The following is a 13,788-nucleotide window of genomic DNA, read 5'->3' as shown; positions in this document are numbered from 1 at the left end:
GGTCATCCGTCTGTCTATAAAAAGAAAAAGTGAGAAACACTTTTTAAATAATATGATCAGATTCACCGTTTTTTCAGGAGTGTTTCTTGATTTTCAGCAGACTGCAACAAAAGGAAACCAAAACAAATAGCACAGCAAGCTTCATATCTTTTCTTTGCACATTTCTATAAGGGCACGGTCAACTACGACTTCCAGTAATGGTACACTGTGTGCCACAAATCACAAGCAATGTCAATTCAAAAATTGCTTTTGATCAGAAGTAGACATTTCTCACAATACCAAACATCACAAGGCAATGCAAAATAAACCACAATGATTAAAGATGCAAAAATAACCACAAGAATCAAAGATGCCTGTTCAACAAAGAATGTTATACTATATATACAAATAGTTAAGAAAAAATGAATCTGCAGTTTCCATGGCAATGGGATAGTTCTTAACCAGTGTCATTTAGTGACCAATCAAAATGTTCAGACAATTACCAGACACCATACCCAAATATCTTCCATGGAATCCCGTAGCACAGAAATTGGTTGTCACACGTCTTTCTATCTGGTCTCCCGTTCTCACAAAGAAAGATGAGATAGCACTGATATGCCAAACAATGCAAAGTTAATGACTGTGTGATGGAATTAAAGAGAGCCAGTAACAGCACAGGGGCTTTAGGTGCAGACTCATTAACCTCCTCCCCAGCATCAATAGTAAGCTATGCAATGAAGTTGGAGCTACAGCTTCAGATTTTATTATCTTGATTTTTAGCCCGATAGGAAATTAAAAATTTTTAATACCCCTGTGTATGATGCCACCATGATAAGTGCTTGTTTATGGCTCTTATCACAACCTTTGTACCCACTAATTGCAAAAATCTAAATTAACAGTGGAATTGTGAGGTGAAGTTTTGTCCCGTAATAAAAGCAGAATGATCATACCTGTGTAATTATGCTCATGTGACCATGGTACTTTATTAGTCTACCATTAAAACACTAACTTACATGGCAGTATATATGCAAAGGCGATATATTTATGTCTCAAATACAGCAGGAACAATCCTGTGTTTTTCCAGAAGATTCCATACTTGCAACACATAAGTGGGTATTATTACATAATCATAATTTCATCTGTGTCTCATGGGAGATTGCCTACATCTTAAAATGTTGTGTGCCATTTTCCAATGTTTCCAATTCTCCATTTCCTATCCACACTGCCAAAAAGCCACTTAAAGATAGCATTTTGATGAAACTTGGGGTCAAGAGAAACAGGAATAAAGAATGTTTCAAAAACCGAACAAAAATAAAAATCTCTATGAAACAGACACACACACAGACACATCAACACACAAAAACAAACATCAATACATACATATATGAAAACATATTAATTTGAAAGGAAGTAGTGGAACAGATGTGATAAAACAAAGAGTTCAAGGACTGCGTCTATATGTCTACAGGCTTTGCTTGTCTAACTAATGTACAGGCATGAAACCATTCCTTGGTATTTCTTTACTGTTTACAGTTCAGATTTATTATGCTCATATCTACTGATATTTATGGCGAAAGCAAACACAAATTAAGCGCAATATCACAAAGATAAGATTTATTGCAACACTAATTCCGGGAGGTTTCATAATTGCCATGCCATATATTTCTTAAGGCTTATGATTTTTATTTGAAAATATGACATTGCACTTCGAGTCTTACCTGACCTTACATGAATATGAGATATATGGCACTTGGGGGAAGGATGGACTATTCATAATAATTGAATGGAGGGGGATAAAAGTAGACATGTTATGCAAAAGACAGGACAATCAGAAATCCATGTGCAGGGACGAAACAAATGCAGCGATGAACGACTGCAGCAAAGTACGACGGATCGGTCGAATCGACTTGGCAACTGCACTTTGTGGAGAAAAGACCGCAAATTTACCTTCATTACAATGTAATGAGCTTTATTGACATGTAAGGAACAAGCAAACAAACAATTAAGACGCCAGGCCGGTTAATGTAATACATATTTCAAATTCCTGCTACTGGCTTGAGCTGAGCCCATGAAACATCCAGTTAATTCCCCTCTTAATTGTCTCTTTGGTGTTGGGGGGAGGCGGAGGATTCCCCTTCCCTATGATTTACATTTTTCTTCTTCCAGCCTACGAGATGGGGAAATAAGCGCGAGTAATTCCTGTCACCCTTCATTTCCTAATCCCTAGGTTATGCCGCACACAAAACAAAGCACCGATTATTAGCAAGATGGATGGGCCAAATCGGTGATGCCTCCATCGCCACAAAAGCGGATTCCTGTTCACAAGATACTGGGGTCCTAACTCTTCTCGGCCAAAGAGGGGCTAGTGGGAGGAGTAACGCTTCTCCAAATTTGGGGCTTACGCCACTCTTACTCCTAATGCGCAGGGGTGGTTAATTCTAGACCCCCAGTGTGCCTTATAGTTCTTAAGACTCCATCGTCAAGTCGCGGCGAAGCGGCCAATTTACCCCCCCGTCCTGGCATCAGGCTCATTAGACGCAGCTCGCCAAAGTGGCGTGGCGATCGCGGACGAGTCAAAGGCACTTTTTGCGATGGTTAGTTGTTGCGGAAATGAACAAAAACACAATGTATTGGCAGTGGATTAGCACTAAATACAGTGTCATCTATCATACAGTAACGATTCCCTTCTGATAGCAAGGCCTAGCTTATTCGCTGGGGGGGGGGGGGGGGGGGGGAGGGAAAAAGTCAATTAGGAATGACTGCGTGGACACAACTCGGCCGAATGCTTCCAGTTTCTCCACATTGTGTCTGCCAACAATATCCCACTCTATAAAATGCACTTCTGCGGTTTTTAATGAAATAAAACTGGGATCACAAATCAAGACTGCAGCAGTCCTGGCCCAACTGCTTGAGTGATTTCTTGTTTGAACAATTCCATGATATTTTTTTTCTTTTCTTTTTTTCATCTGTACTCAGACACTCCCGACCCCAATTAAGCTCTTTGTCCTTCTCACAAGCGATTCTCTCTGAGCCAAGCAAAATAATCTTTCTCCTCCTCCTTCTGAGGAAAAAGAAATACTGATAATGGACTGGGGAGTTGGGTAAAAACCTGGCTTTTTAAGTCATGTGACAGTAATTAGCCAATGGAGAGAGTTGTTCGGTGTTCATGCTCTCATTTTTTTTTTCTGAAGAGAATGCCCGAGGTCAGTTCCCTCCCACACACCAATCATGTGACCACACTCTTAACTTTCAGAGACACCCTGAGTGGTCTATGTCAAGACATAGCCAGTAATTAGCCACAGTTCACTCTTCTACTGCTCTCGTGCAGGAGTAATCAAATTTGACCAATTTATGGCCAATTGGAGCCAGATCGCAGAAAAAATGCTCCCGTTGATGAATGCCACGGAGAAAAGTTACTGCCACCGCTACAGGCACTATCCGGGGGAGAAATGGGGGAAATCGATTCAAATAATTTTATGGAGACGCAGGTTTTAATCAAAACATGCAAATGTTACAAGTGTGGTGATGGGCTATCTCCAATGGGTTCCCCAATTCAATAAGGCAAGCAGGTCTCTGTCAGGGAGCTGATATACACCATGCCTTGAAATTCATCACAACCGTGGATATTCCATCACGGCACGATGGCGTGATGAGCTGATCATTCAACCTATCTAATGACAACAAAAATAAAAACAAACATAAACCTCTTCACTCTATTTGTTCAAAGCAATATCTTCAGCTCACTTTCACATGAACCCCTGTGCTGGCATTGCATCAGTCAGTTTAAAACTAAACACTAAAATGATGTTGAGCCTCACACAAAGACACAGGTGAATTCTAAGGAAGAGTCCCGATACCTTACTAAACTGGTGCAGTCGATGTTTACAAAGCTCTCTTGAAATCAAGCAGGAAGAAGCTCCTTGTAATTTGAAATGTCATCTCAGGCACTCACACAAAAGATACTGGATTTTTCTTAAGAATTTCAATGTTCATAGCAATGGGCAAAAATGATTACCTTCTCTTTCATTTCTTCTTTGTTGTGCATTCACCGCACTTCATTTTGTTTGTGTACATTGCTTAAACACAATGTATCAGACATTAAAATGGGTTCAAGGATCAGATAATCATGTAAAGGACTCAGAAAAGTCCATAAATAAATACAAGTGATTTGATATAGAGGAACACAGGTGGTGAACGGAGAAACACCAGATTTAACACACAGAGACAGTGACCCAAAATGGCAGTATGATCTAACATTGGAAACACAATGTTCTGAATCTGATAGCAATTTACACTTGTGGATGAAATTTGGCGGAAATTGCAAGTTTCCAAGCAAAACTCCTCAATTCAAACAGTCGCATAATGGCATCAACAATTGCTAGCTCTCTCTGAGACTCGATATTAGGCCTTTTTGATGGAGCAATATATAAGTATCTTGCACTATTTCCAAATCACTTGCTTTCAACATACATGGATAGCACTTTGATCTTTTCGCTTGTCTTTATTTCCTTATGGAGGTTTTCTCCAATCTTTGAATTCACTAAATACGCCTTTGGTTCTTTTTTTTTTTCCTCTTTTGTTGAAAGGTATTCATTGTTTTGTTTTGGTTTTGATCTTTGTTTCTCTAGTCTGAAAGAGTGTTGTACATTTTACAGCTGCAAATTGGTCAATACGGTTTCAGCATCAACAGCATAACATCATCCACTATCGAGCAGTGATGGACACAGAAACACTTTCACCACTACATCAACCTACCGGCACGTAATCCAGGTTTTACGAGCTGCAGATTTCAGTCCAGAACTTGCAATATCCTGCAGCCAAAGAAAGGAAAAGAAGAAAAGTGTGGATATTACATCGAGGCGAAAGTGAACACAGGCCAGTATCAATAAGAAGAAAGTGTAATATCAGACTCATTGCCCAAACAATGTCATTTCTGGTGGTCATCAAAAGAGAAACAAATCCACATGAACCGATGCAAGAATAAGTTTGCCTCGCTCATGTGATTCACATTTGGACCGTCGTTAAATGGATGAAAATTGCTATTTGACAAAGATGATGCCCAGTCTGTCAAACGAGAGGCCTGGCCCTCGCGGCACAATGGGGTCGATCACCAAAAAAATCAGCACCTCCACCAACCTCAAAGACATGTCCTGAATCAGTTCACCTCAACACCACTTTATAGACACTTCCAGCGATGGAGCAATGATTTTTTTTAAAGTAAAAATTGCCCAATATGCAGTTGATCGCATACTCAATACCCTGCAAGAATCTTACTTATCACCTGCTACATGCAATGCCCAAAGTGTTTACTGTGGATATTTGTCGTGAGGACTTTTTGTGACAGTTTATAGTTTAATGGTCACTTTTGAGGTGGCAAGACATAAGTAGGCAAAGCAAGAAGAGGATTCAGGTAGGCTGTGATGTGTTTACAGACTGCCTGTTGACTTCTCAAGACATTGATTTGAGCCGATATAACACCTTGTCATTTGATAGCCTCGTAGAGGGCACGGACAGGAACCATGCTATCAAACTAATATTCATTCTTTTCTCACAAATACCCTATTGACAGAATTTACCATCACCCATATTTTGTTTACAAGAAAGACAGAGAAATGTACGGGGCCTAACACTTAGCGAGAACCAAAGTCAATGTCAAAATGATATTCAGCCATCGTTCATGTTTCCAGCGAGGAAAACCTGGCATTGCCAGCTCTGATGCAATAGGGTTAATGAAAAACCATTTTGTCTCGTGGTGTCTCCACTCTCCAGTGGTGACCCCTCCCAACGGCACATCGGCCTGGAGATTAGATTGTTTCGGAATGCCGTTTTTAAGATCGCTGGCATATAAACCATCCATCGCCTGATGAGCAAATTGTTTTGTGTGGCTCTGGAGCTAACAGCGATGGAATGTCCGAGGAATAGCGAGAGACACATTACTTTGGGCAGAGATTGAGCAACAGTGGAGCGAGAGCTTAAATTGGAGTGTCAGATCTGTGATGTCAAACCCAGAGTGCATTAAACTCAGATTCTTAGGCCAGCTTAATAGATGACGCAGAGTTTACCAGCAGTCCGGGGAGGGAAGGATGAAGGGGTGCCAATCGGAGCCCTATGTTACATTCTGGCTGCAGTCCCTTGATTGAACAATACTAAGAATTGTTGCATCTCAGCGTCATTAATGATGAAATGGGAGAGATAGTACCATGGTGGGGGGGGGGGAGATTCTTTTCTGGTATGAGATACAACGGCACGGAAATCTCATCAACGCCGTCCAAGTCAGATCCGAATTGAGATGCGGAAATCTTGTCAAACAAAAATTACGGTTTGAATCGTGGAGAAGAAATGGCATGAGAGGGGGTGCTAGCGACTCTTCTCTAGCCGAGATAGATATCCAGGCAGCAAACACTTCCAAAACATTCAGAATTCATTTGTCAAATTATCCAATTCATCAGAGGGGGAACTGTGTCAAACCCAGGCTGAGAAAAGATGATCGTACAAGGGGGTAAGATATTGGAAACCCTTTTTTTTTTCATTTCATTAAGTCCCGCCATCGAACCAGGTGCTTCCATCTTGCTCGTAATGAAATTTCTATCTCAAAATTAAATTCTGATTGGGAGTTATATTCAGCTGCACTTTTTATGAGCTGAAATACATCAGGTTATTGTTTTTTCCCCCTGCGCGATGTGTTTTTCTTCTTTGCTCTCCTTCAGAAGTAAGTTATAGGCAGGCTTAGCCCGATATGTATCTCGAGCACATTATTTGGTTTGCACCGCCAAATCTTTCTCTCTCCTACTTACATCATCTTGCACTTTGGGACCCAACTTAAGAGGTTTCTTTTGATTATGTCCCAAGATCGCTGCAAAATTGTTTTCTCCATGTAACCTGAAAGCGACGAGACCCGCGTGCTGGCCAATTATCTTCCAACTTGGACTCTCCCCTCCGAGTTTCTTCTAATTTCATTTCTGTTCATAAGCCCGACTGAGGTATCTTTATTGTGGGGGCTTGATAGGATCGGCATGCCGACATTATTAAGGCCCAACTCTGAGGCATATCGTTTATAATTACAGATAGATAGACGCATCTGAGATTTGTTAAGTTTGCTTATCGAAAAACATTACCGCGTTTGTACAGGGCAATTTTATTGTTTCTTGGCTATATTGCTTCTCATGCCCGACTGACCTCATAGGTGCATTGTTATTCCATGAAAATTTTTTAATGAATTCATATTGATGTTGGCATCACAAGTCATCCCATTCCTTGGCCTTGCTATCTACACTTATCTTTATCGTTCATCAAATTTCATTAACTTCCGATACAGGCAAGGCAGTCATGCATTTACTTCTCATTTAAGGTGACTGTTGTGATTTCTAGAGCCCTACAAAGAGGTGAACTTCTGGAGTTGGATCTCCCGACATGGAGGGACCAGCCCCACCTCTCAATCTGTCAGCCATGATAAGAGCAGCATCGGGGTTTGTTCAGGTAAAATCTACCTCCCGACATGTCATACTGCCCACTTCTTTGACATATCCTCATGCCATGGCAGCAATGTAGACATGACCCCTCAAAAGGACACCGTCATAGTTTCTCAAGACACTTGTACATTTCTGGTGGATATTGGTGTAATGTGTAAACAGGACAAGTGTGTGAGTCAGCACATTACCGGTCTCCAGAATGATACATCTGCATAAAAATTATCTTACCTGGTATGCCAAAATAGGCAGCAATTTCAAAGACAATATTTCTTGCTTCTGTAAAATTAAAGCTCTTCTAGGATTCTTATTGCATGACTCTTCACAAATATTAGGTTCTTAGACAACAAGCCCCTAACTCTACCTAGGCCGACTTCTCAAGAATAGCACACTCACACCACCGTGCATTGATAATTATACTTTAAGATTACCTGACGATGTTTGCAAATTTCTTTAAATTTTGAATTTGTTTCATGAAATCTTATAGTGGAGTGGGTTGACTCTCCTTGATGGTGTTTAAATCATAACTCAAATTATTTAGTTTTAACCTGTTAAAGACTAGTCCCGAAGATACTAGGGCAGGTGTCTATGAAAAATGTATTTATAGCAAAATCAGCTTGTCCTCAATGGGTTAAGAAAGCCATACTCTAAGAACTAACTCGTCAGTTGGTCAATTTTACAGTTCCTTCAAGCTCAACATAGTAAAACAGTGTGGTGCTAGCAAAACGATTGCTTTAATGGACTCCTTTAAGGAGTGACGGCCAATTCTTAATAAGGTGAATGTACAAATATATGACATTTGTTATTCAGCTTCCATTGAAATATTCACTTAGACAAAAACAAACAAACAAACAAACAAACAAACTTGACTCTACTTCAAGTGTGTTGTGATATCAAAGGGTAAACATTTCTTATAAACAAAATGCTGATGTTGACAGTGTATTGGCACCATCGTCTAAGACTTTCCACTTTGGCATCCTTTAATTGGTGAATATATCAAGAATGCATTACAAGAACACAAAACGAATATATCATGCATATACAATTTGGCTGATTCCTGTAAAATATCACTTTTGTTTCCCTATGAATAATTCATCTGTTTTTTGCTATTCTTTTTAAAATATTCACAGAAAGGCTGATGTGTAAAAAGGTACATGTTCACACAAATTAATGAATGTGTGGACTGTTTGTGCAGCCTGAAAGAAAACAGGCAAGAATTCCTCATTAAAAAAAGAATACATAAACAAAAGAAAAAAAAGCTTTCAGTATCCTTCATTATATGCTATTACATCCTATGTTAATTATCCCATATATTGTAGAAAAAGACATTTCTCTGTGGTAAAGGCTCATCCAGCAGTTGACACAATGCTATGGAATGGGTGGGTACTCACAGTATAAATCTATTCTGGCAATCTCACTATTTACAGCACAGTTACAAAATCATTCTCATGCACAGCATTACTTCTCCTTTTTCTTTTCTCTCTCTCTTTTCTCCCCTTCAGATCTGACCACCCCCTTCCTTTTCAAAAACCTTATCTACTAGTTTTATCTTCAACAGTCTCTTACACATATATCCATTTCTTCTTGTTTTCCCCACATTTCTCCATCTGTCTCTGTGTTTCCACCTCTACAGATGTGCGTTCTTTCAGTCTCCATCACGTTTCCTGTTTTTCCTGTACCACTGATATTTCTTTTTTCACCCTTTTCCTATCCTAACGTCACATGAAGATTTCTTGTCAAAATGATTACTTAGAGGCAGACAGGTTTCCCCCCCCCCCCCCACATTGACTCACATGATAATATCTCACAAGCTTTGTTCTCTATTTCTCAATCTATTCTTTGTAACAATACTTTTCAATTTTTACAACTTATCTTCCACATTGCCTTGCTACACTTTTTTTCACTGAATTTTAACCCTGACAAAAATTACTCGATGATCTCCTGCTTTATTTACAAATATTTCCAGAATCTAACTCCCTCTCTTGTAAATCGTTTTCTCTCAATCATTCACACACACTTCTTGCAAAATTTTCTAAGTGAAGGATGGATGTTTGTGAAAACAATTCAGATAGAATACTTTCTGAATTCAACATGCACTCAGCCTCATGTTGGGCATTTGGTCAATACCTATGATCAGGGAATGAGTTCATCACAACACTGCTTCACGGTAAATCCAAATAATGACACTCAACAGGGTGTTCAGACGCAAAAAATTTATACTAGAACGGTATAGCTATACCAAAACGGTATATCTATACCAAAACGGTATAGCTATACGATGAATTTATACATCTGAACACTGACTAATGAAACGACGCATAACGAAACGACGTATAACAAAACGACGTATAACAAAACGATGGTCAGAGCATCATTTCGAACTAGAACTCGATAACGAATCAGCATTCCATCGTGTCCATTGTGTGTCTGAATGTATGGTGACCATAGAACAGTATAACTGGGCGGGGCTTAATGGGAGCGCGCACAAAAGGTGACCCCACAGCTGTCACACATGACCATAACAGCATGCGCAGTGGGAAATTGCACATCTATATGACGTTTTCCAGAAGAGTCAAGATTAGCGTCTGAACAGTCTGTCGGCCATACGATTATTCTTTATACGTCGTTTCTTTATTGAGTTTTGGTATAAACTGACTTACGTCTGAACAGGGGGTCAGTGGCGACCAAAATCTTAATTTTCGAGCGGTTTTGCATTTTTCTGTCCAGTATTCGGCCTCTTGACACCTTTGGTCAACAGTTATCGTTTCATCCACTACAAATACATTTCCTACAGTGTTGGTAATTCAATAGTCCTCCTTTCTAAGCATTTGAATTTTCTGATGGTTCTTTGACACAACTTTCAAACAATAAAGTGTTTATACAACTGCTGTTAATGAAATTACTACAGCCACTGGCCAATACATAAGCAATTTGTAACTAGCTGCAGACAGTAGATTGTTGATAATGTACTTACACTTCACATTTTCTAACACTACAGAGCTTTTTCAGTTTGAAAGAAAAAGTCACTGATATCAAAATCAAATTTTACCTAATGCAAATGATAAGGGTATGAATATGAGGCCACAGGTGTTGTAGCTTATGTTCTATGATTGTTGGTGTAATGACAGCCTTCTCATGTGTTTCTATTATTATCTGAAACTTGCCACTTACTCTCACAGGACAATGGTGATTTATTTTTATTTTTATTTTTATTTTTATTTTTATTTTTATTTTTATTTTTTTTAGGAGATATCTTCCAATGACTAGGCATACATCTATTCCAGATATTCCAATTTACTGATTGATTAAAAGTATTTTTATTTTTATTTTTATTTTTTTTTAGGAGATATCTTCCAATGACTAGGCATACATCTATTCCAGATATTCCAATTTACTGAATGATTAGATGTATAATGCTAGGTTTACACCATACTCCCAGCAGCCCCCATATGCCCGAAATGTGCAGTGCACCATAGGTATGTGGGATATTCTCCTTTTTCCCCCTCCCTATTCTAGTCTTTTCCACTCCAGTCCTCACTCCAGCCTGTAGCTATCAGATGAAGTTCTCACAGCATCAGGTCAGTCTACTCTACACCTATTTCCCACTGCGTCCCATTGTGGACCACCTCCAAGTTTTGTTACAGCCTACTGTATACGCCAAATATTTAACATGGCTTTTATTTATGCAAATTTCATGAGTCAGGAGCTATTCGCAAATTTAAAAACAAGCAAAACTATTAACTCTGATCTCGACATGAATGGGTGCGTGCCCGCCTACACTTATCCATTCAGGACTGTACTCCACAATTGCGAATTTAAAGGACAAGTCCACTTTCATATACATGTGGATTGAGTGAATGCAACAATATTAGTAGAACACATCAGTGAAAGTTTGGGGAAAATCGGACAATCCGTTCAAAAGTTATGAATTTTTAAAGTATCTGCGCAGTCACTGCTGAATGAGAAGACTACTTCAGTGTATGATGTCGTATGCGTACAACAATATAAAGAAAATAAAAAGAGAATTTCACAAAACTTCACTTTTTAATAAAGTGCACATTTCTTCGACTTGTTACTGACATATTATGTTGAGGGTAATATTATTCCCCCTGCCTTCTAAAAGGGAGAAGTCAAGTGTTCTCTTGTTATGTGAGAAAAGTGAAAATATGTTGAATTTTCTTTATTCTTTCTTTATATTGTTGTACACATGTGACATCTCAAGCTATAGTAGTCTTCTCATCCAGCCTTGAGTGAGCAGAAACTTCAAAAACTCATAACTTTTGAACGGATTGTCCGATTTTCCTCAAACTCTCACTGATGTGTTCTACTAACATTGCTGCATTCACTCAACCCACATGTCCATGAAGGTAAACTTGTCCTTTAACCACATACGAAATTGTCGGGAAGTCCCAGTTCATGAAAAATTGGACTGTAAATACAGTATTACATGCTGTCACGTTTTGTTGTGATCATCCCATTTTATTACTCCTACTAGGTTTCTCATCAGCACTTTGACTGCCATGGCAATTTTTTTTGGATGGTTTAAAAATGTGACACATCATTCACAGCAACGACTGTCACGTGTGCCCATTCCATCCCCCGTGGTGTCTCACATCCAGCCCATTTTGTCTATCGTGGCTTGAAATGTGATTGCAGTGGTCGGCAGGAACTTGGTGTAAATGTAGCATAAGAGTCACTGGTCCTTCTATACCACAGCACACGCAGATATTTATACCCTAAACAACTAAAAAAATAACATACATAACAAGATAATAAAATTATATAGAGCTATGAAGTACAGTACTGAGGTATTAAAATCAATACCATATTAAAACAAACTGGTTCTGGAAATGCAGTTTGACTGATGTTTGGCAGTAAGGTTGGAAGTCAGCCTCTTTGGCAAGCTGGACAAACTCCCCCATCAAAGATTACGACATTCTGTGAAATGGGCAAAATAATGTCAAACTTCTGCTCAAATTTCAGAACATTCGTACTCTTTGAATATCCTGTATATTCACTGAATGGTGCAGATGTTTTCTGGTCAGAGCAGATCAAAAGGTACTAAACAATTATGTGGGCCTACATCATTATTGACTCCTGAGAAGAATCCGGATATCCTCCCTCAAGGGATATCTTTTCGGGCTACAACACACCCCTTTCTCGAAGAGACAACCCATCAATTCCCCCTAACCCTTCCCCCAATGTTAAAACATATCGTCATCACTGTAATACACAATGCATTGTTATACCATTAATAACAGAAGCTAGTAAAACAAATTCAAAACTTGCATGCAAAGTTTGCTTGCCATGGCTTTGATTAGAGGACACTGCCCAGTTAAATGCCAACTCTGAAGATAACAAGAGACCCGCGGGTCTAGCGCTCACCTGAGTATCGCAAGTTCACCTTTCACGCAGTCACTAATCTAAATTATTCACAGCTCTACCAAAATTTGACCAGGCATTCTGAAGTAGAAGATGAAAATGTACAATAAGGGCCCAAATTTTTAAAGATTCCTTAATTTGGGGAATTGGGGGCCCCCTGGGGCCCTCTGGGTGGGGCATGGTGCCCATTTTGATAAATTGAGATCCTGACCCCCTAAGGATGCTACCTGCCAAGTTTGACGAAAATCTATCATGAGGTTTTCAGGAAGAAGATGACAATGTACGATTCAGGCCCCCATTTGGACCTTCCTAACCAACCCCCCCCCCCCCCCACCCCTGCCCCCAAGAGGGGCACCCCTGGATCTCCTATGAACAAACTCGAAACTACAGTCATTAATGTACTCACTCATAGTATTATCTTAACTGTATAACTTCTGATTCTAGAGAAAATTTTTAACAATTCCTTCATTTGGGGGGTTTGGGCCCCCCTGGGGGCCCCCTGGGTGGGACATGGTGCCCATTTTAACAAATTGAGATCCTAACCCCTTAGGGATGCTACCTGCCAAGTTTGGTGAAAATGGGTCATGGGGTTCTAAAAAAGAAGATAAAAATGTACAATTTAGGCCCCATTAGGACCCCTCCTCACCTCCCTCCCCTGGGTCCCAAGGGGGGCACCCCTGATTCTGCCATGAACAAACTTGAAACTGCAGTCATCAATGTACTAACTCATAGTATTAAATTAGCTCCATCACTTCTGGTTCTAGAGAAGAAGATTTTTAAAGATTCCTTAATTTTGGGGGATTTGGGCCCCCTGGGGGTCCCCTGGGGGCCCCCTGGGTTGGGCATGGTGCCCATTTTAACAAATTGAGTTCCTAACCCCCTAGGGATGCTACCTGCCAAGTTTGGTGAAAATGGGTCATGGGGTTCTCAAGAAGAAGACGAAAATGTACAATTTAGGCCC

General features: G+C 39.8%; 1 pseudogene; it reads right to left on the bottom strand.

Moving 5' to 3' along the window:
• LOC139727812 (zinc finger homeobox protein 3-like) overlaps positions 1–13,788 on the bottom strand; it is a 244,515-nt pseudogene that overhangs the window by 162,229 nt on the left and 68,498 nt on the right.

The sequence above is a fragment of the Diadema antillarum genome, unplaced genomic scaffold (genome assembly GCF_040938485.1).
Source record: "Diadema antillarum isolate AM-2024a unplaced genomic scaffold, OU_Dant_1.0 seq00000153_RagTag, whole genome shotgun sequence".
Classification (NCBI taxonomy): Eukaryota; Metazoa; Echinodermata; class Echinoidea; order Diadematoida; family Diadematidae; genus Diadema; species Diadema antillarum.
Note: the sequence above shows the minus strand (reverse complement) of the source record. Positions and strands in the feature narration are given on the sequence as shown.